The 22146-nt window shown below is 38.9% G+C and overlaps 1 protein-coding gene across 1 annotated transcript in view; it reads left to right on the forward strand.

The window, feature by feature from the left end:
• The window catches only part of Vps50 (vacuolar protein sorting 50), a 731402-nt gene that overhangs the window by 37264 nt on the left and 671992 nt on the right, over positions 1–22146 (forward strand). The gene's annotated exons all lie outside the window — the stretch shown is intronic.

The raw sequence follows: 22146 nt of genomic DNA on the forward strand, positions 1-22146 counted from the left end.
TTGCTTGCAGGTAGTGGTTTTGTATTCTAGTCAGGAGGAGTCTCTCAAGGAGTTTTACGTTGGCCCTCTTCCACTCTTTGGGGAAAGTTCCAGTCCTGAGGCATAGATTAATAGCTATTCTGTGCACAAACTAGGATCACAATATGAGGAAGAAACAACTTCCCCTAAAGCCAGAAATTCCTAAGATAAAACATGGATTTATCACAAGGACTTTGAAAACTGTGTCATTCAGCTACAGTCAGTGATGAGCTGCCAAAATCTTAACAACTAGTTTCCTATAAAAAGTTCTGATTTAAGGGATATAATACAGTATGTATTTTTTGTACCTTTCTCTATAAGAAGTGGCAATGCATTTAGCCATTTGGGATCATACGTAGCAATAACAATATGAAAAAGCATTTTTACATGTCTATTCTAATAGAAAAAAAACTTTTATTTAATTAAATGAATTTAAAATATCTATTTGAAAAAAAGAAGATAATATTCTTCTTTGCATAAAAATTTTTAACTTCCAGTTCACACAAATCGGTGCAAACTGGTTCCAGCTCATCACCGGCTACATCCCTCTTTCTGTATAATTGGAAACATCAATGGATACACTCATCTGTGGGGATCCCATCATTTAGATAAACATGGGCATATGAAAGAATGATTACTAGACAGACAAACTCCCTCACCTGCTCAATTCTGGTGTTCATATACATTTCCCAAGGTTTGGTTTTTTTTTTTTTTTTTTTTTAGGAGCATTAGCAACTAAGGCCATATTGCTCCGGGATATGCGGTGGTCATTCCCTGACCTTCCCGCATCCCCCGTATTTGGTGGTGACGGGCTCGAACCCCGGTCTAATCAAGAAGCGTGTGCTGCGCACTGTTGCTCCTTCCCACCTGGCTACGGAGGCGCCTATTTCCCAAGGAAAACTAGCTCAGTAATTGATCTTTCTAAATGGTTCATCAGCTGTATATCTAGTTTTGACTGGGCTGGTACTGATGAGCCACTTAATAGTGATTGTATTCTTGTAATTTGTAAACTATTTACAAATGATTTCCCACTGCATGAAACTAACTCAAATGAAGTTTCAGAAAGCTGCTTAAACATTCAGTTCAGATTTTTTTATACTGAATGAACAAATTTTATCAAGTGGAAACTACTCTCTGCAAGAGGGTGCTGACTCTCTTTAAAAATTACAGCTGTGAATTACAGGCTCCCAAAAAGCGATAAGTGTTTGATATTTTATTTACCTAATTGTTATTTTCTATTGAACTTTATAAGTAGCCATATAATTCTAGATATGCTGGTTATTTTTAATTTAGATAAGAGTTTTTGTAGATTACAACTTAATATACGTAAAACCATTGTTTCGTTTGAATCTTGCAGCCATTGTTTTTGTATAGAGTTTTAGGGAATTCAAATTTTTAATTGTGGTAACTAGGTCTGAGGGGGCCGATTCTCCAACGCATCACAGCCTAAAAAAATGTGCAACTTGTGAAATGTTTGCCGGAACTCTCTGGAACGGAACATGATCTAGCCAAGGAGGATGTCTTTGTGTGTGCCAGGTGCAGAGAGTGTCTAGAAATTAGGCATCAGCTCAGGGTTCTAATGGGTGCCGTTGAGAGCTTGAGGTGTAGGGTAGATGCCCATGAAGAAATTAATATGAGGGGTCCGTCAAGCTCTCAGCTACCCAACTCAACGCCAGAGCTCACTCCTGAGCATCAGGCAACACAGCGGCAACCTCCAAGGCAGAATGCGCTGGTCTCACAGGAGTTAGTTATCGTCGGTGACTCTATTGTCAAGGAGACAGGGAATATATTGTGTAAAAAGGGTATGTCTGCCATGGCAAAAGATGACGACGTTGTAAAGCCTGTATCATCTTTTAAGGGCACAAAGGGTGATATTGTGGTACACGTTGGCACCATGACATTAAGAGTAGGAGATCTGCAGATTTACTTCACAAGTACAGGTCAATGTTGCAAAAAAGTCGCATCAGAGTTAAATTTGAAAATGTCTGCAATTCTGCCCAGACACAATAGGAGGGAGTACATGATGAGAGCCTTGTCAATCAATTCGGCTCTGGAGGAAATGTGCAAGGTTCAAGGGGTAAAATTTTTTTAACGTGGTCTGTGCTTGTTAACAGGAGAAACTGCTTCTACAGAGATGGGATACACTTAAATAGAAAGGGTGCAAGAATATTTGCTGATGCTATCGAGGCAGTGTTAGGTGGGTCGGAAAACTTCTAGCTTGGGAGGATTCACAGACTAAAAGGTTAAAAGTAGCTGCAGGCAGAGGTGAAGGTGACTCTTGCACTACCTCTATTAGAATAAGCAGCAGTGTCGAGTGAGGGGTGTTGGGGGTTTCAGGGACTGATGGCAGTTATCGTGAAACAGATGGGTATATGGGATGTGTTAGGGTAACTAATAATAAGAATAGGTACATGTATACCAATGCTGGAAGTATAGTAAATAAATTTGATAAATTTGAAGTGTTGGTCAAGACATCAAAGGTGGATATTGTTGGGATAGCAGAGACGTGGTGTCACACAGATATAAGGAATGCAGAACTGGAATTTGGGCAGTACAATGTGTACAGAAAGCATAGACAGATAGGAAGAGAGGAGGCGTTATGCTGTTAATTAAGAAAAACATAAAATCAAAAGAAATGCATCCAGTTGATATAGATGAACAGTGCACTGTTGAGTCAGTTTGGTGTGACATAAGCACTGCAAAAGCAAAAATAACAGTAGGAGTGTGTTATAGGCCTAATGACTCGAATGAGTACAATGAACAATTGTACAGAGAAATAGAGTGGGCTAGTAAAACAGAAGGCGCCTCCGTAGCCAGGTGGGAAGGAGCAGCAGTGCGTAGCACACGCTTCTTGATTAGACCGGGGTTCTAGCCCGTCACCACCAAATATGGAGGATGCGGAAAGGTCATTCAGGGAATGACCACTGCATATCCCGGAGCAATATGGCCTTAGTTGCTAATGCTCCTAAAAACCAAATAACAACAACATAGTAAAACAGAATGTCTTATAATGGGGGATTTTAACTTCCCAGATATACACAGGAACTTATGGGTTGGTCACTTGCACACTAGTAAGAGTGACCAACCCATGAGTACCAGTTCCAGTACCCATAAGTTCCAGTACTTCCTTTACCATCAGGGGTAAAGGAAGGGGTTTTTGCTTCCGTAAAGGTGACTATAGTGGTCTCAGACAGTTTTTAAATTCTGTGTTTTTAAATTCTTTTTTTAAATTCTGTACAGTGGGACCAACTGATAATGTTACCAACAGCAAATTCTAAGTGGGAAGCATTCAAGGAATTAATAGTGGAAGCCACTAAACGTTTCATACCTATTAAGAAATATTGTTCATGGTATTAGGCCTAAAAGGTTGTAAAATGAACTAATGAGACTCGTGGCAGAGAAGAAAAATGCATGGGATGCATATAAATTATCAGACGACACAGAAGCCTATGATATATACAGGTAGGGTGATTCACTACCAGTGCCACAAACTTGCAGGAGGTGTAGGGGGCACAAAGACGAATCAGAATCACGTAGCATTGCAGGGTCCGAAATGCCTTCATCATGCGGTAGAGGACGTTGAACAGGAGGTCGCGTGAATAGTGATCCCGCTGGAAGTCAGCATTTGCGATCAAGTTCCCGAGGCAGAAGGATGGACGAGTATTCAAACGTTGAACTGGCTGACATGCACCTCGCATATGGAGCTGCGGAATGTAACGGGTGCACTGCTCTGCGTTTGTACCAGGAACGTTTCCTGCACAGGTGTGCTCCTCATCATACGATTTTCGCACATGTGCACAGAAGGTTACGTGAGACTGGCTGTTTCACGAGAGGTACCATGAATCAAGAGTGAATGACGAGGATGCCAGACAATGAGGAGAATGTCCTACATCTTGCAGAAGGCAATCTGAGTACGAGTACTCGAGCGATAGGCCAACGATCGGGTATTTCCCAATCCACTGTATGGAGTATACTGTCAACAAACCAACTGAGTTCATACCATCTGCAACACGTCCAATCATTGAGCCTGCGGATCATCCACTCCGGAGGAATTTTGCTACTTGGTTTCTTCAACAGAGTGCGACAGACAGCGCATTTGCTGCATCCGCATTATTCACGGATGAGGCAAGTTTCACAAGAGAGGGAACCTTCAATCAACATAACGCCCATTTGTGGGCTTTGGAGAACTCCCATGGTACGCGAACATGTGCAACTCAATGCCGTTTCTCTGTCAATGTTTGGGCTGGCATTGTTGGAGACCACCTCATTGGACCGTACCTTCTGCCCTCTCGTGTGGATGGTAGGACATACTTGATCTTTCTACAGCAAGTCCTGCCCGAACTTATTGAAGAAGCACATGTACCCTCAGTCGTTGCGCCGCTCAATGTGGTTCCAACATGATGGGGCTCCCCCACATTACACCAGTGACGTCTGCCAACACCTAAACGTTACATTTGGACAGCATTGGATAGGTCGTGGTGGTCTGGTTCATTTGCCTGCTAGATCGCCGGATCTATCCCCCCCCCCCAAAGAAGGCAAGGGACCAAGCGTCAGCAGGACAGGTCTTGCTGACAGTGTTTTGGGACGAGAAAAGCGTAATAATGACTAATTACCTGCCGAAAGGTAGAACAATTACAGGTGCCTGTTATGCCAATTTACTCACAAAATTATGTGAGAAAATCAAAACATGTAGGCATGGCATGCTGTCCAAAGGTGTTAGAATGCTTCAAAAAGAATGCCCAGTTCACACTTCTGAAATTGCAACAACAAAGCGGCCACTTGTGGATATGAAATACTGTCCCATCCAGCCATCTCACCCGATCTTGCACCATTGGACTTCTTGTTTCCTTTTCTCAAATCATTTCTTCGGGAGACCCACTTCCCTAATGACGAGACACTCATTTCTGCAACAGAGTCATGGTTCAAAGACCAACCTCACCACTTATACAAAAATGGTATCCGTAGCCTAATCCATTGATGGGGAAAAATGTGTAAATCTGCATGGTGGCGATGTAAAGAAGGACTAAAACCTGTGCCAAGAATCAACAGACTAGCATCTCTGCAGCTAGGTCAGGGTGATTCTTTATTGAACCACCTTCGTATGTAGAAGGAATCTGCTTTGTGGAGACAGGATACATTTAAACAAAGGTGGTGCAAGGGTTTTTTGCTAGTATTATTGAGAATAAAGATTCAGGGAAACTGCTAGTTTGGGGGGAGGGCAAGGGTAATATAGATACTAGTTCATCTGATAATTTTGGTCAAAGTAACGCTTGCATATACCTCAAAAGTTCTTGTTTGTTAATACAACTATTTGCAAGATGTTCTGAGGGCAGAAAAGTTTCAAATGAGTGGGCAACTAATATCAGGGAATGAGCTTAAATAACTTTAAGTGGTGTATTAGGGTAGTTAGTAAGTCTTAATTGTTTATATGGTAATGTCAGAAGTGTCATCAATAAAATGAATGAATTCAAACCGCTGGTTAGGACAATTAGCACTGACATAATAGGGATTACAGAAACATGGTGCCACACAGAAATAGGAGATGATGAGTTTCAGTATGGCATGCACAATGTATTTAGGAATGATAGGGCAAATAGAAGGGGTGGTGGGTTTGCTACTTATCAAAAGCAGCCTGAGCATGACAAAAGCTTTCCCGGATTCAGACGCTTTGCTTGTTAGTAATAGAATCTGTATAGTGTGAGATAGTTGGAAGCAAAGGTATAATGACAGGTGAAGTAATCTACTGGCCAGGTAGTAGAAGTAGTAGTAGTAGTACTGGCATGTGATGCAAGAAAGCAAGTGTATGAGCTTATGCAGCATCGGCCAAAAAAAAAAAAAAAAAAATCACACCATTCCCTCCAAATGCCTGTCCAGTTCCTCCTTAAATTTATTTAACCTATCAACTTCCCCAACAACAGATGGAAGTTTGTTCCAGCAATTAACCACCCGCTGGCTAAAGGCAAATTTCCGCACATCTATTCTACATCTGTCTTTCCTTAATTTGAATTTATGCCCCCTTAGGTTCGTAATCTGAACAAGTGGAAGGATCCCATCAGAATTCAGCGTGCTCAACCCATTCAAGGCCTTATATACCTCAATCAGATCACCGTGCAGGTGCCTAGTCTCCAGCCACTGCAATTTGCAGAACTTAAGCCTCTATTGGTAAGAGGATCCCTTCATTCCCCTCACCAATCTTGTTGCCCTTCTCTGTACACGCTCAAGTAAATCTACATCCTTCCTAAAATGAGGCCTCCGATATGTATGCAGTACTCAAGGCGTGGCCTGACCATTGCCTTATACAGAGGGACAATCACCTCCTCTTCCCTGCTAGCAAAATTCCTATTTATCATTGACAAAACCTCATGACCTGCCCTGGCAGCCTGTCTGCATTGCTCAGAAAACTTCATATCTGACTGCACAATTACTCCCAGGTCTTTTTCATTTTCTACCACCTTAAGTGTAGTACCACACAGTTAGTACGTTTCTTTGGGGTTACTTCTACCCATATGCAGTACTTTGCATTTATCAAGGTTAAACTTCAGTTGCCACTTCTTAGCCCATCTGCCCAATATATCTAGGTCCTGTTGCAGTAGACACACTGCCATTACTGTCATTAACAACCCTGCCAACATTTGTATCATCTGCAAACTTCGACACTAAGTCTGATATACCGTCATCAATATCATTGATAAATATACAAAACAACAGAGGACCCAACGCCGAAACCCTGTGGACTCCACTAATAACATTAGTCCATGAAGAGCAGCACCCATTAATTACCACTCTGTCTTCTCCCACTCAACCATTCTTTTATCCATTGTAGCAACTTACCGTTAATACCATTCTGCTCCAATTTGTACAATAGTCTTCCATGTGCAACAGTGTTAAAAAGCTTTCCTGAATCCAAATATATGATATCAAAATTATTTTTGCATCCAGTTCCTTTGTAACCACATCATAATATCCTATCAAATTTGTCAGACAAGACTTTCCCTTAACAAACCCATGCTGTGTCTGAATTATTGCTGCAGTCTTGTCTAGATGATCCTGCAATGCATCTTTAACCAGTGACTCCATTATTTTACCGGAACAGAAGTTAAACTAACTGGTCTGTGATTACTCATGTCACCCTTCGATCCCACTTTGTGAATTGGGATACATTTGCACATCTCCAGTCTGTGGGGACCTCCCCTGAATCCAAGGATGCTCTCATAATTATGGCTAAGGGTTTGCTTAGTTGCTTTGCCGTCTCCTTTAATATAACTGGATAGATCCCATACACCCCGGTGCCTTTCTTATGTTTAACTTCAACAATTTCTCCTTCACTTTGCTCTCAGTTATTACAAAATATTAAGCGCCCTGCTACAATTTGATAACCTTCTGGCATTTTCAAACCTTAACAACTCCTCATGTGTGAATGGCGATGCAAAATACTCATTCAGTTTGTTTGCTATCTGAGCAGGATCATCAACAGTCGAACCATCAATATCAAGTGGACCAATCAGATTCATCCCCTTCCTTTTAGAGTTTATATAAGTAAAGAAATCCTTGCTGTTTTTCTGAGCATCTTTTGCCAAAGATTTCTCGTAATCTGCCTTCGCCTGCCTAATGTGGAAGTTGATAGGTTAAATAAATTTAAGGAGGAACTGGACAGGCATTTGGAGGGAATGGTGTGATTTTTTTTTTTTTTTTTTTTTTTGGCTGATCCTGCATAAGCTCATACACTTGCTTTCTTGCATCACATGCCACTACTACTACCACCTCCTTTGTGACCTGATTTCAGACTAGCTTATATGTGCCATTGGCTTCTGAGTCGCTTGATAATTTATATGCATCCATGCATTTTTCTTCTGTCACGAGTCTCATTAGTTCATTTGATAACCATTTAGGCCTAAACATTGAACAATATTTCTTAATAGGTATGAAACTTTTAGTAGCATCCACGATTAATTCCTTGAATGCTTCCCACTTAGAATTTATGGTTGGTAACACTGTCAGTTGATCCCACTATACAGAATTTAAAAACTGTCTGAGACCACTGTAATCACCTTTACAGAAGCAAAAACTCTTTCCTTTACCCCTGATGGTAATTATTTCTTTAAGTAAATCCTACATCAGTACACTGTGATCACTGCCACCTAGTGGTTCATCATAATCTTCAGGTGATTCTGAAGATTATGATGAGAGCTTCTACATGCAAATGGAAAGGGCAAGTAAGCATTGAATGTCTTATTTTGGGTGATTTTAATTTTTCTCTAATCGATTGGAGCAAATGGGAAGGAAAACTCCTCATGGGGTACCAATTTTTAAATCAACTAGAGTTTTATTTGTATCAACATGTGTGGGAAAGTAGTAGGGAAAAATAATATTCTAGACCTCATCATCACCCACGAATCAGATGACATAATAGTGCTCACAGTACAGGAACCAGTAGCAGGAAGTAATCACGGAGTTCTATTGTGGGCCATGGAGAGGGAGAGAGAGAGAGAGAGAGAGAGAGAGAGAGAGAGAGAGATGAGAGAGAGAGAGAGAGAGAGAGAGAGAGAGAGAGAGAGAGAGAGAGAGAGGGGGGGGGGGGTAGCAGTAGTTAAAGGCAAAGGACCTACATGGCCGCTATTAACTGGGTAAATATCGCACAGAGAGAGAGAGAGAGAGAGAAAATACAATTGAATTATAGTATACCTTTTAAAACATTAATCACAGAAGTCTTGAATGTGTATATACCATAAAAAAAATACTCATAAGCAAGATTCCAAGTTGGATGAATAATGAAGTTGCCAGATTACTTGAGCAGAAAAAGATGGCATGGAAAAGTTATAGAGCAATAAAAAGTACTGAAGCCTAACAGCTACAAAGTGATCTTTAATAGTACCACAGAAAAGGTTGGCAAATGCAGATTATGAGAAATCGCTGCAAAGAGAGAGCAGAGAGTGGGGATAAGGAATTCTTCACATATACAAATGCAAAGAAGGGAAGAACAAACTAGATCGGACCCCTTATGTAATAAACGTGGGATAGTATTAGATACCCCAGTTGCAGATAGGGTATCTGATACTTTGCCTATCAGATACCCCAGATGTTTCAGATGAACTCAACAGTTACTTTGCATCTATATTTACAGAAGAAAAACCCTTTATGTCAAAGAGAAATTATGGGAGTGAAGTTGAAAAATATGTAATTAATGATACTGAAATTCACATAATTATTTAATGAAGAAACCTTTGAGCCTACAGGTGAGTAAGGCTCCTGGGGTTAATTGCATATACCCTTTAATTTTAAGGAAGGTGGCAAGTGAGTGCATTGAACCATTGAAGCTAATTATGAGCGCATCATTGGACTCAGGGGAGATTCTGTTGGATTGCAAAAATGCCAATTTATCGCTAATACATATTTGCAGTTCTAAGTGTAGTGAGAAGTTACCGGCCGGTCAGTCTAACTTTGGTAATAAGGAGAATAATGGAGACAATGATCAAGGGTGGAATTTGGGATCATATAGATAGAAATGGAATTCTGAAGGATACTCATCATGGTTTTGTAAAGGAAAAATCATGTTTAACAAATCTGGTAGCTATTTTGACAGGGTCACTCATGAGATGGAGTTAGTGAATAATTTCGACATTGTTTATTTGGATTTCAGCAACTCATTTGACTCAGTCCCACATGAGTCCCACTTTATAAGCTGGAACAGGTTGTAATCATAGGGGAAATCCTTAGATGGATAGCAGGATGGCTTCAGGGCAGGAAGCATAGGGTTGTGATAAGTGGCTGTTCTTACATTAACCCAGATTGGGTTGATGTGAGAAGTGGGGTTTCCCCAAGGATCAGTATTAGGACCACTATTGTTTTTGATTTTCATAAATGACATTGATGAAGGGATAGGGAGTGTGATGTCTTAATTTACAGATGATATAAAGATTGGTAGAGTAGTTAATGATCACTGCCAAGCAGGGCTTCTTCAGAGTGACCTAGATAGACTTCAGGGATGGTCGAAAAATGGCAGCTATGCTTTAATCCAGAAAAGTGTAAGGTATTACACCTTGGAAACAGTAACCCCAAAATAACTTATATACTTGCTTGAGTTAAACTAAAGCTAGTAGTGGAGGAAAGGGACTTAGGTGTTATGATACGGTCAGACATGAAGTTCTCCGAGCATTGTAGACAGGTTGTAAGGAAGGTCCGTGGTGTCCTATCAATGATTTATCGAACATTTACTAGTAGAAATCAGTACGCCGTAAACCCATTATATAATGCTATTAGACATAAATACTGTGCTATTAGACTTGGAATACTGTGTTCAAGTAAGGAGACCACACCTAAAAAAAGATATGAACTTCTTGAAAGAGTCCAAAGATGGATAACTCGCCTGGTGAGTTCGACGAAAGGGTGTCCGTATGAGGAAAGACTGAATATATGAGTTGTAGAGGTTGGAAACTAGGTACCTTAGGGGAGACCTGATTGATGTTTTTAAGGCTCTGTGAGGCATGAGTAAAATGAATGAATGCGAAATTTTCATGGTTATAAAATAAATGATTCTAGAACTAGCCCTTCACGGCCAAAAGGCTAGGGATTTACCAGATAAGAGATGTTAAATAATATAAGACATTGTTGTTGTTTGGTTTTTTGGAGCATTAGCAACTAAGGCCATATTGCTCCGGGAATATGTGGTGGTCATTTCCTGACCTTTCCGCATCCTCCGTATTTGGTGGTGTTGGGCTCGAACCCCGGTCTAATCAAGAAGCGTGTGCTACGCACTGCTGCTCCTTCCCATCTGGTTACGGGGGTGCCTATAAGACGTTAAAGAACAAAACAAGATGACATTAAATGATATAGGGTGCCATTAATTTACATAAGACATTAAGGTGATGAGAACTGACAGTAAACAAATCACATTACAAAGTTGTTGTACCACGAGATTTAAACTTAAATAAACGAAATGACAACTGATACATATACGATTTACAGTAGTGACTATTGTCCTCAGTTCATGGGAGAGAACAGCAAGAGCAGTGCCAGGCTCATTTCCTGTTATGTTCATTAGTTAATTCACAGAGATTTCCAAGTGGCAATGAAGGTTATGCTGTCTTTGGATGTGAAGAAAGAAGGCTTTTCCTTGTGCACGCTGTCTGGACCAATGCAGCGTATTCCTTACTGGGAGCAACTGAGCAGTTTCACTTCCGTCTCCTGGGGTCACAAATCCCTGTTTTAGTTAGGTGGTTCAGTAATTGCCTGATGCAGCTGACAGTTCGTGGTCTATGGGGGGTGTGTGTGTGTGTGTGTGTGGCCAAGCATCCCATGTCTATATCGTCGGTTGACAGCAAATTTCTGAAGGCCAGCATTGATATCCAGGTTTTGTCCGAGCATCTGGTGTGGTAGGAAACAATCTGATAAGTAGAGGCATGAATGAAGAGGGCAAATATTTGAAGTGGCTCTGAGCAAGACAGCTGGTATCCTCTAGCCCCAGAGATCCCAGAATGAAGGAGACATGATCAGACGGGTCAACATCTTTACCATGATTACCAGTCTTTTTTCATCAATGAGAGAGAGAGAGGGCAGCCTGGGGATTCCAAAGACCTGGGCCATTTCAGTCTTATGAACGTGGGGTGCTGCTGACACCCAGAACTTACGTAATACTTACTCAGTATTAATCTTACTCAATACTGAGAGAAGGCTTCATACCTGACTTCACAATTCACCCCTCCACCAGATCTTTTCAGTTTTTCACTGCTCTGATGTAGTACCATACAGCTAGTGCATTAAGACTGGGATTATTGCTCCCCATATGAAGTACCATGCATTTGTCAATATTAAACTTCATTTGCTACCACTCAGCCCATCTGCCTAATTTACTTTTATAAACTCTAAAAGGAAGGGGATGAATCTGATTGGTCCACTTGACATCGATGGTTCGACTGTTGATGATCCTGCTCAGATAGCAAACAAACTGAATGAGTATTTTGCATCTACATTCACACATGAGGAATTATTAAGGTTTGAAAATGGCAGAAGGTTATCAAATTGTAGCAGGATACTTAATGATTTTGTAATAACTTAGAGCAAAGTGGAGGAGAAATTGTTGAAGATAAACATAAGAAAAGCTCCTGGAATGGATGGGATCTATCCAGTTATATTAAAGGAAGCAGCAAAGCAACTAAGCAAACCCTTGGCCATAATTATGAGAGCATCCTTGGACTCAGGGGAGGTTCCCACGGACTGGAGATGTGCAAATGTGTCCCCAAATCACAAAGGGGTATCGAAGGGTGACACGAGTTATTATAGACCAGTTAGTTTAACTTCTGTTCCGGGTAAAATAATGGAGTCACTGGTTAAAGATGCATTGCAGGATCATCTAGACAAGACTGCAGCAATAATTCAGACACAGCATGGGTGTGTTAAGGGAAAGTCTTGGTCTGACAAATTTGATAGGATATTATGATGTGGTTACAAAGGAACTGGATGCAAAAAATAATTTTGATATCATATATTTGGATTTCAGAAAAGCTTTTGACACTGTTGCACATGGAAGACTATTGTACAAATTGGAGCAGAATGGTATTAACGGTAAGTTGCTACAATGGATAAAAGGATGGTTAAGTGGGAGAAGATAGAGGGTGGTAATTAATGGGTGCCGCTCTTCGTGGACTAATGTTATTAGTGGAGTCCCTCAGGGTTCGGTTTTTGGGCCACTGTTGTTTTGTTTATTTATCAGTGATATTGATGAAGGTATATCAGGCTTAATGTCGAAGTTTGCAGATGATACAAAGGTTGGCAGGGTTGTTAATGACAGCAGTGGCAGTGTGCTGCTGCAATAGGATCTAGATAAAATGGGCAGATGGGCTAAGAAATGGCAACTGAAGTTTAACCTTGACAAATGCAAAGTACTGCATATGGGTAGAAGTAACCCCAAAGAAACGTACTAACTGTGTGGTACTACACTTAAGGTAGTAGAAAATGAAAAAGACCTGAGAGTAATTGTGCAGTCAGATACGAAGTTTTTTGAGCAATGCAGACAGGCTGCCAGGGCAGGTCATGGGGTTTTGTCAATGATATATAGGAATTTTGCTAGCAGGGAAAAGGAGGTGATTGTCCCTCTGTATAAAGCAATGGTCAGGCCACACCTTGAGTACTGCGTACAGGTCTGGAGGCCTCATTTTAGGAAGGATGTAGATTTGCTTGAGCATGTACACAGAAGGGCAACAAGATTGGTGAGGGGAATGAAGAGATCCTCTTACCAAGAGAGGCTTAAGTTCTACAAATTGCAGTGGCTGGAGACTAGGCACCTGCGCGGTGATCTGATTGAGGTGTATTCCACTTGTTCAGATTACGAATCTAAGGGGGCATAAATTCAAATTAAGAAAGGACAGATGTAGAATAGATGTGCGGAAATTTGCCTTTTAGCCAGCGGGTGGTTAATTGCTGGAACAAACTTCCATCTGTCGTTGTGGAAGTTAAGGAGGAACTGGACAGGCATTTGGAGGGAATGGTGTGTTTTTTTTTGGCTGAAGCTGCATAAGCTCATACACTTGCTTTCTTGCATCACATGCCACTACTACTACAACTACTATTTGTCTAAATCTTGTTGCCGTAGCATATTGTCATTACTGTGATTAACTAACCTGTCAATCTTCATAGCATATGCAAACTTAGACATTGTCCTGATATGCCTTGACTGGTATCATTAATAAATGAATAAATAATTACATACATGGCACACAAGTTGCAGACTTTGCCAGCCTTCCACTTTTTTTGTAGAATTGCAAAGTGTGACAATAATCTCTGGCTTTTTTTTTTTTTTTTTAATACCTCTGTTGCAACAGCAATTTTACTGTGATGATGCACACTAGATATCAGAATAATTTAGCCTTTTCTTAGTAACTATTGTTACTAAGAAAACTATTGTTCCTTCCTGGTACACAAATACACTTGGTTTAACCGATTTACTGTTTGTGGCCACAAGATCTATCAGAATTACTATTATTTTCCCTGATAATACTGACAAAAGCAAGTGGTAATTTTGAAGTAACTTTTGGATAGTGAAAAACATATCATCGTGAAAAGCTTTATTTCCCTTCATAATGAACTGTACTTGATGTGACGCAGTGGAGTAACCTAAATAATATTATATAGCTCACAAGCTACCTCAGGGTGCTCAAAGTGAAAATCAAAATACCATATTTTCCAGTGTATAAGGGCACCTCCGTAGCCAGGTGGGAAGGAGCAGTAGTGCGTAGCATACGCTTCTTGATTAGACCTGGGTTCGAGCCCATCACCACCAAATGCGGCGGATGCGGAAAGGTCAAGGGAATGACCACCGCATATTCCAGGAGCAATATGGCCTTAGTTGCTAATGCTCCTAAAAACAAAAAAGCAAAAATGAAAAAAAATACCAGTCTATAAGATGCACTTTTTTTTTATCCCATAATTAATCCTAAAATCAAGATGCATCTTATACACTGAGTACTGAGAGCCGTTTTTTAATTTTGGAGTTTTCATTAACACTATTAACAATAGTGTAAGGTGAGTGACGTGGACCCTTAAAGGTAGCGTAAGTGTGCTACGTATCTTCTGTACATGTTACCGTAGTGTGAAATTGTTATGTTGCTATTTGTGTGTTTTGATTTTCATTCTGTTAACAATGTCAATACCGTAAGTAGTAATTATTATATTTAGGTGTTTTGCATTGTAACTGTATTTTGAAGAAAGTGGAAACCTTATTTTTTTTATTCACAGATAATGGCTGAATTAAATAAGAAGAAGAGGATTTCTTATACCGCGGGATATAAGTTGCTTGTAGTAGCTTATGCAGAGATACATGGCAATAGAGCAGCTTCATGTCATTTTGGGCCCCCCATCAACCAACAAAAAGATGTCTATCAGGCAAAGAGGCATAGTGGCTGGCAGTAGAAGTAGTTATTTTGGATTGGGTTTTGAACTACCTTAAAAATGGAATAGCAATATCTACTAAGATATCCAAATAGAAGCCCAGAAATTTGCCTTAACCCATGATATCTTAGACTTCAAAGGTGGACCAGCTTGGTGCTACTGTTTTATGAAGAGAAATGGACTTTTCATGAGGACTCGAAGAAAGTTGGCTGAAAAAATGCCCCTAAATATGAAGGAAAAATTATTTCTTTTCAAAAATACGTCATCAAGTGCAGACAGAAGAAAATTATTGAAATAGGACAGATTGCTAATATGGACAAAACACCAATAACCTTTGACGTTCCATCAAATAAAACAGTGAACTGTAATGGTGAAAAATCAATTTGCATAAAAACTAGCAGGTATGTAAAACTAGATTCACAGTTGTGTTGTCGTGTTGCACTGACGGAACAAAACTGCCACCCTTTCTAATATTTAAGAGAAAAATACCTATAAAAGAAAAAACACCACTCGGAATAATTCTACACACGCATGAAAATGGATGGTTGGACGAAGCTGGAATGAAGAAATAGATAGAAAAGGTGTGGAGCCGAAGAAATGGAGCATGATGAAAGAAAATTCACTTTTGGTGTTGGATCACTTAAAATCTCACATCACAGTTTTAATTTTAAAAAAATTTAAAGATGCCAACACAGAATTTGCTGTAATTCCAGGAGGCCTGACTTCTTGGCTTCAACCACTTGATGTATTTCTCAACAAACCCTTTAAATATACACCTAAGGGAGCACTGAAACAACCAAGTATTGCACAGGTGTGTCAGTGGGTTAAGGATTCCTGGGGCAAAGTAAAGAAGGAAATAGTACAGAACTCTTAAAAAGTGTGGAATCAGCAATTCGTTAGACGGGACTGAGACAATTTTTTGTATGAACATTTGGAAGATGAAGAACAGAATGACAGTGAAATTTATTTTGGTAGTGAGAATGAAAGTGAATATGACCATTCCGGATTTTAATTGATAGTGGCTCTTAGATGAAATTTTCATTATTAAAATTCTTATAGTTATAATTCTTGTAATTCTTAAATGTTTAAATTTAGTTATGTGAAAAAAGAAATAGTGAATTATTTCCACATTTTATTATTAAAAATTTGGAGGGTGTCTTATACACCAAAAAATATGGGAAATGGACAAAAAAGCAGTACATAGGAGACTCTAAACATTATTAAGAAAGTACAAATAACGAAACCACTAATGGCAAATGACTCATGAGCAATAAATATTTTCTTCAGGGCCTGTCAGGCCATGCATTACCACTGCAAGGATGCCAGGATTACTGCATTGGATTTGATTAGATCTAAGTCCCTCCCGAAGTGATCCATTTCTTGTGGATTAGGGTAATTTAGTGCTTTATGTTTTTTTTTTTTACAGACTTCTGAGGTGTAGATTAAGTTACCTGGTTCACCAGATTCTTCATCTAGAGATGTTTCACTTGAAGATGTATTGGGAATTGGCAGGTCTTTGCTGTGTGGCACTGGAGCAATAGCAGATGCTATGTTGGGATATACAGTCATCCCTCGATTTGCACGTTTTTTTGTTGTACAGTTTCGCTGTTGCGCGGTCAGGTATTTACTACCAAAATTTTAGATTGTGTGGCGAGTTTTGCTACCTGTGCGATTTTTGTTTATGAAGCTTCAAAAATAGGAATGAAGAGCTGATTTTGAAAATTTATTTATGTTTTTTACATGGTTGAAGATTTCATTGAAAGGGAAATGCATTTCACCATAATAGCACAAAGTCCCACAGAATTTCAGCTATTGGGATTATCGGAAATGCAATAAGATTGAGTTTACTACCCATTTATAATAGACTGCACTAACAGAAAAGTCCATTAAACTGGAAAGTGCAAATTGTTTTATGGTCGTGACCTCCAGAAATGTACTTTAGAAAAATATCACAAAGGTGTTTAAAACTGATTGTTATAACCAAACATAGCAATGAATGGTGGTGGTGTGTTTGTCTGGTTATTTTTGAAACAACTTCCTAATTCGGGAACCCCCTTCATCAGTTATCCTACGTTAGCTGTTCAGACAAAATCTTTTTCTGGTTTGCACAACATAAAGTGTTTTAATTGGTTATCATTGCTTTTGCTGATTTAATATTTCTTGTCTATATGAAGTGTGTGTTTAATTAGTGCTTAAAATTAAAAAAGCTACAACAAAAAAATTTTAAATTTAGAGGAAAAATTAAAAATCGTTAAGGGTTTAGAAAATGGCGAAAAGGTTGTGACATTGAGCAAGAAATATAGCATAAATGAATCTAGCATTTGACGAATTAGGGAAAATGCTGAGAAAATTAAAAGTGCAGTTATCTGTTCCACATCATTGGCTGCAAAAAGCACTACAAAAGTGAGTAAACTGAACCATTACTTTCTTTCTGGATAGAAGATCTTAATCAACAAAGAATGCCTCTTAGTTCAGATATTATTTGCACCATAGCTCTGCAAATTTTTAATCACATACAAGAAGAAGAAGCCGGCAGGTGTCTTTCATGCCAGTAAGGGTTGGTTTAAAAATTTTAAAAAAGTCAGTGTCTTCACAATCTAAAATTAATGGTTGAAGCAGCCAGTGCAGATACAGTGGCTGCTTCTTTGTATCTGAAAACTTTAAAGGATGTTATTGCGACTGAGGGCTATCTAGCAACTCAAGTGTTTAATGTTGATGAGACCAGCTTATTTTGGAAGTGTATTCTAAGCCAAATGTTCATTTCAAAAGAAGAGAAAACTGCCCCAGGTTTCAAAGCTGCGAAACATAGGTTAACACTTTTGTTATGTGACAATGCAGAGGATGACTTTAAGTGTAAACTGCTTCAAATTTATGTCAGAAAATCCTCGTGCTTTTAAAGGAATATCAAAAAGCCTCTTACCAGCTCATTGGAAAGCAAACAAAAAAGCCTTGATGACAGTTAAAATCTTCGAGGATTGTTTTGAAATTGCTTTTGCGTCGAAACAAAAAGATATTGAAGAAGAACATAGCATTCAAAATTTTGCTCATTCTTGAATTACTGCCAGTCATTCTGCACATTTGTCTGATCTGCACCCAAATGTGAAAGGTACCTTTCTTTCAGTGAATACAAGTTCATTAATTCAGCGAATGGACCAAAGTGTTATAGCTTCCTTTAAACTTTATTACCTAAGAAGATCTTTTTTTACAATTGTTAGAAGCTGCTTATAATAGGCAGTCTTTCAATTCAAGATTATTGGCAGAATTATAACATTCTTGATGCTGTAAAAATATTGAGTTCACGTGTGGTGAAGTTAAAAACTCAACAATGAATGCAGTGTGAAAACTCAACAATGAATGCAGCGTGAAAAAAGGTGTGGCCACAAAGTGCACTAATGAAGCCATGTTCAACATGACGTAGGTAGTTGAGATTGTGAGAATTGGCAAAATGATTACCGGAGAGGAATTTGAAGAACTGGAACTAGCAAATATCACAGAAATCCTTTAATTTCATAGAGAACAGTTATCAGTGGACGATATAAGTTCACAATGTGAAGACAAAAATGATAAAAACAAAGAAGATGCACAAAAATATTTGACTGTGAAGAGACTAGCTGAGTTTTTAAGACTTTCAAATCAGCTTAGCCAAGAAGCTCTGGATATGAATCCTAATTTGGAGAGGAGTTTAAATTTTGCAGAACTTTATCATTAGCTTTAGTTCCTTATGAAGAAATTTATAGAGAAAAACAGCATGCTTCTAAGTAAACAGTTTTAAATAATTTTTTCCAAAAAGTGCTGAATACTGTTGCAAGTTTATCAAAAGAAAACAGCAATGAAGAAACAATGAATTTAGATTAAAAATCTAGATGTACATATTAGCAAGATTAATTTTATGGACGTTTGTAATTTATTTAGACATCAAAGGCAGATATTGTTGGGATAGCAGAGACATGGTGTCACACAGATATATAAGGAATGCTGAACTGGAATTTGGGGAGTACAATGTGTACAGAAAGGATAGACAGGATAGAAAGGGAGGAGGTGTTATGCTGTTAATTAAGAAAAACATAAAATCAAAAGAAGTGCATCCAGTTGATATAGATGAACAGTGCACTGTTGAGTCAGTTTGGTGTGACATAAGCACTGCGAAAGCAAAAATAAGAGTAGAAGTGTGTTATAGGCCTAATGACTCGAATGAGTACAATGAACAATTGTACAGAGAAATAGAGTGGGCTAGTAAATCAGAATGTCTTATAATGGGGGATTTTAATTTCCCAGATATTGACTGGAACTTGTGGGTTGGTCACACACACTCACACACTAGTCAGACTTTTGTGGATTTATTGGATGATTGTTTTATGCAGCAGCATGTTCGAGAGGCAACCAGAGAAAGTAATACTCTTGATCTGGTTATCAGCAGTGATCATTCATGTATTAAGAATTTGCAGATAAAGGAACCACTAGGTAGAAGTGATCACAGTGTACTGATGTGGGATTTACTTAAAGATTTAATTACCATCAGGGGTAAAGGAAAGGGTTTTTGCTTCCGTAAAGGCGACTACGATGGTCTGAGACAGTATTTAAATTCTGTACAGTGGGATAAACTGACGATATTACCAACAGTAAATTCCAAGTGAGAAGCATTCAAGGAATTAATCGTGGATGCTACTAAATGTTTCATACCTATTAAGAAATATTGTTCAAGGTTTAGACCTAAATGGTTATCAAATGAACTAATGAGACTCGTAACAGAGAAGAAAAATGCATGGGATGCATATAAATTATCAAGCGACTCAGAAGCCTATGGCAGATATAAGCTAGTCTGTAATCAGGTCACAAAGGAGGTTAAGTAGGCGAAGGCAGATTACGAGAAATCCTTGGCAAAAGATGCTAAGAAAAACAGCAAGGATTTCTTTACTTATATAAACTCTAAAAGGAAGGGGATGAATCTGATTGGTCCACTTGACATCGATGGTTCGACTGTTGATGATCCTGCTCAGAGAGCAAACAAACTGAATGAATATTTTGCCTCTACATTCACAAGGAGGAATTATTAAGGTTTGAAAATGGCAGAAGGTTATCAAATTGTAGCAGGATACTTAATGATTTTGTAATAACTGAAAGCAAAGTGGAGGAGAAATTGTTGAAGTTAAACATAAGAAAAGCACCTGGGGTTGATGGGATCTATCCAGTTATATTAAAAGAGGCGGCAAAGCAACTAAGCAAACCCTTAGCCATAATTATGAGAGCATCCTTGGACTCAGAGGAGGTTCCCACGGACTGGAGATGTGCAAATCTATCCCCAATTCACATAGGGGGATTGAAGGGTGACACGAGTAATTACAGACCAGTTAGTTTAACTTCTGTTCCGGGTAAAATAATGGAGGCACTGGTTAAAGATGTATTGCAAGATCATCTAGACAAGACTGCAGCAATAATTCAGACACAGCATGGGTTTGTTAAGGGAAAGTCTTGTCTGACAAATTTGATAGGATATTATGATGTGGTTACAAAGGAACTGGATGCAAAAAATAATTTTGATATCATATATTTGGATTTCAGGAAAGCTTTTGATACTGTTGCGCATGGAAGACTATTGTACAAATTGGAGCAGAATGGTATTAAGGGTAAGTTGCTACAATGGATAAAAGGATGGTTAAGTGGGAGAAGACAGAGGGTGGTAATCAATGGGTGCTGCTCTTCTTGGACTAATGTTATTAGTGGAGTCCCACAGGGATTGGTGTTAGGTCCACTGTTGTTTTGTATATTTATCAGTGATATTGATGAAGGTATATCAGGCTTAATGTCGAAGTTTACAGATGATACAAAGGTTGGCAGGGTTTTTAATGACAGTAATGGCAGTGTGGTACTGCAACAGGATCTAGATAATTTGGGCAGATGGGGTAAGAAGTGGCAACTGAAGTTTAACCTTGACAAATTCAAAATACTGCATATGGGTAGAAGTAACCTTAGAGACATGTACCAACTGTGTGGTATTACACTTAAGGTGGTAGAAAATGAAAAAGACCTGGGAGTAATTGTGCAGTCAGATATGAAGTTTTCTGAACAATGCAGACAGGCTGCCAGGGCAGGTCATGGGGTTTTGTCAATGATATATAGGAATTTTGCTAGCAGTCATCTACCACCATCTAGGTGGTAGATGACTTTCATCAACCGGTGAAATACCACCACTTTGCTTATTGGAGGCTTGAAGTGGTGAAACCCATGTTTAGTCTCTAGAGCAAAGTTTCCGGCATCCCCCTCCCCCCACACTTATCCTTCAACCCATGCACGGTACTAAGTACTATAGGTTTTGATACCTTTCGTGTTTGGGGTTTTCATAAAAAAAAAAAATAAAAAGAATAAGGCAGTGGTCAGGCCACGCCTTAAGTACTGCGTACAGGTCTGGAGGTCTCATTTTAGGAAGGATATATAGATTTACTTTAGCGTGTACAGAGAAGGGCAACAAGATTGGTGAGGGGAATGAAGGGATCCTCTTACCAAGAGAGGCTTAAGTTCTGCAAATTGCAATGGCTGGAGACTAGGCACCTGCGTGGTGATCTGATTGAGGTGTACAAGGCCTTGAATGGGTTGAGTACGCTGAATTCTGATGGGATCTTTCCACTTGTTCAGATTACGAACCTAAGGGGGCATAAATTTAAATTAAGATAAGACAGATGTAGAATAAATGTGCGGAAATTTGCCTTTAGCCAGCGGGTGGTTAATTGCTGCAACAAACTTCCATCTGTCATTGTGGAAGTTGATAGGTTGAATAAATTTAAAGAGGAACTGGACAGGCATTTGGAGGGAATGGTGTGATTTTTTTTTTTTTTTTTTTGGCTGATGCTGAATAAGCTCATACACTTGCTTTCTTGCATCACATGCCACAACTACTATTTCTTTTTTCTTACCAAATGAAGACAAATTTTTTCAATTAAATTTTTTTTGTGTGTACGAATTACATGTAAGCATGTCTAAATATAAACTTTTTTTTTTTTTTTTGTTACACACTGCTATTGGGATAAGTTAGCATCCACGGTAGCTGAGGTAAGAGTATCGGATAAAGCTCAAGGCAGAATTGTATAGTTAAGTTTTAACAGGGGTTAAATCGTGTTCAGTTTGAGTGGTATTTTTTTTTTTTTTTAATTTCATTTATTTTTATGGCTGATGTAGAATAAATTCACTTCCTTGCATTTTTTGTCTTGATTAATATAATTAGTAATAATTTTACTTTTGGATCTGTTATTAATA

Source organism: Mastigoproctus giganteus, chromosome 1 (assembly GCF_048544385.1).
Source record: "Mastigoproctus giganteus isolate SK-2022 chromosome 1, ASM4854438v1, whole genome shotgun sequence".
Classification (NCBI taxonomy): Eukaryota; Metazoa; Arthropoda; class Arachnida; order Uropygi; family Thelyphonidae; genus Mastigoproctus; species Mastigoproctus giganteus.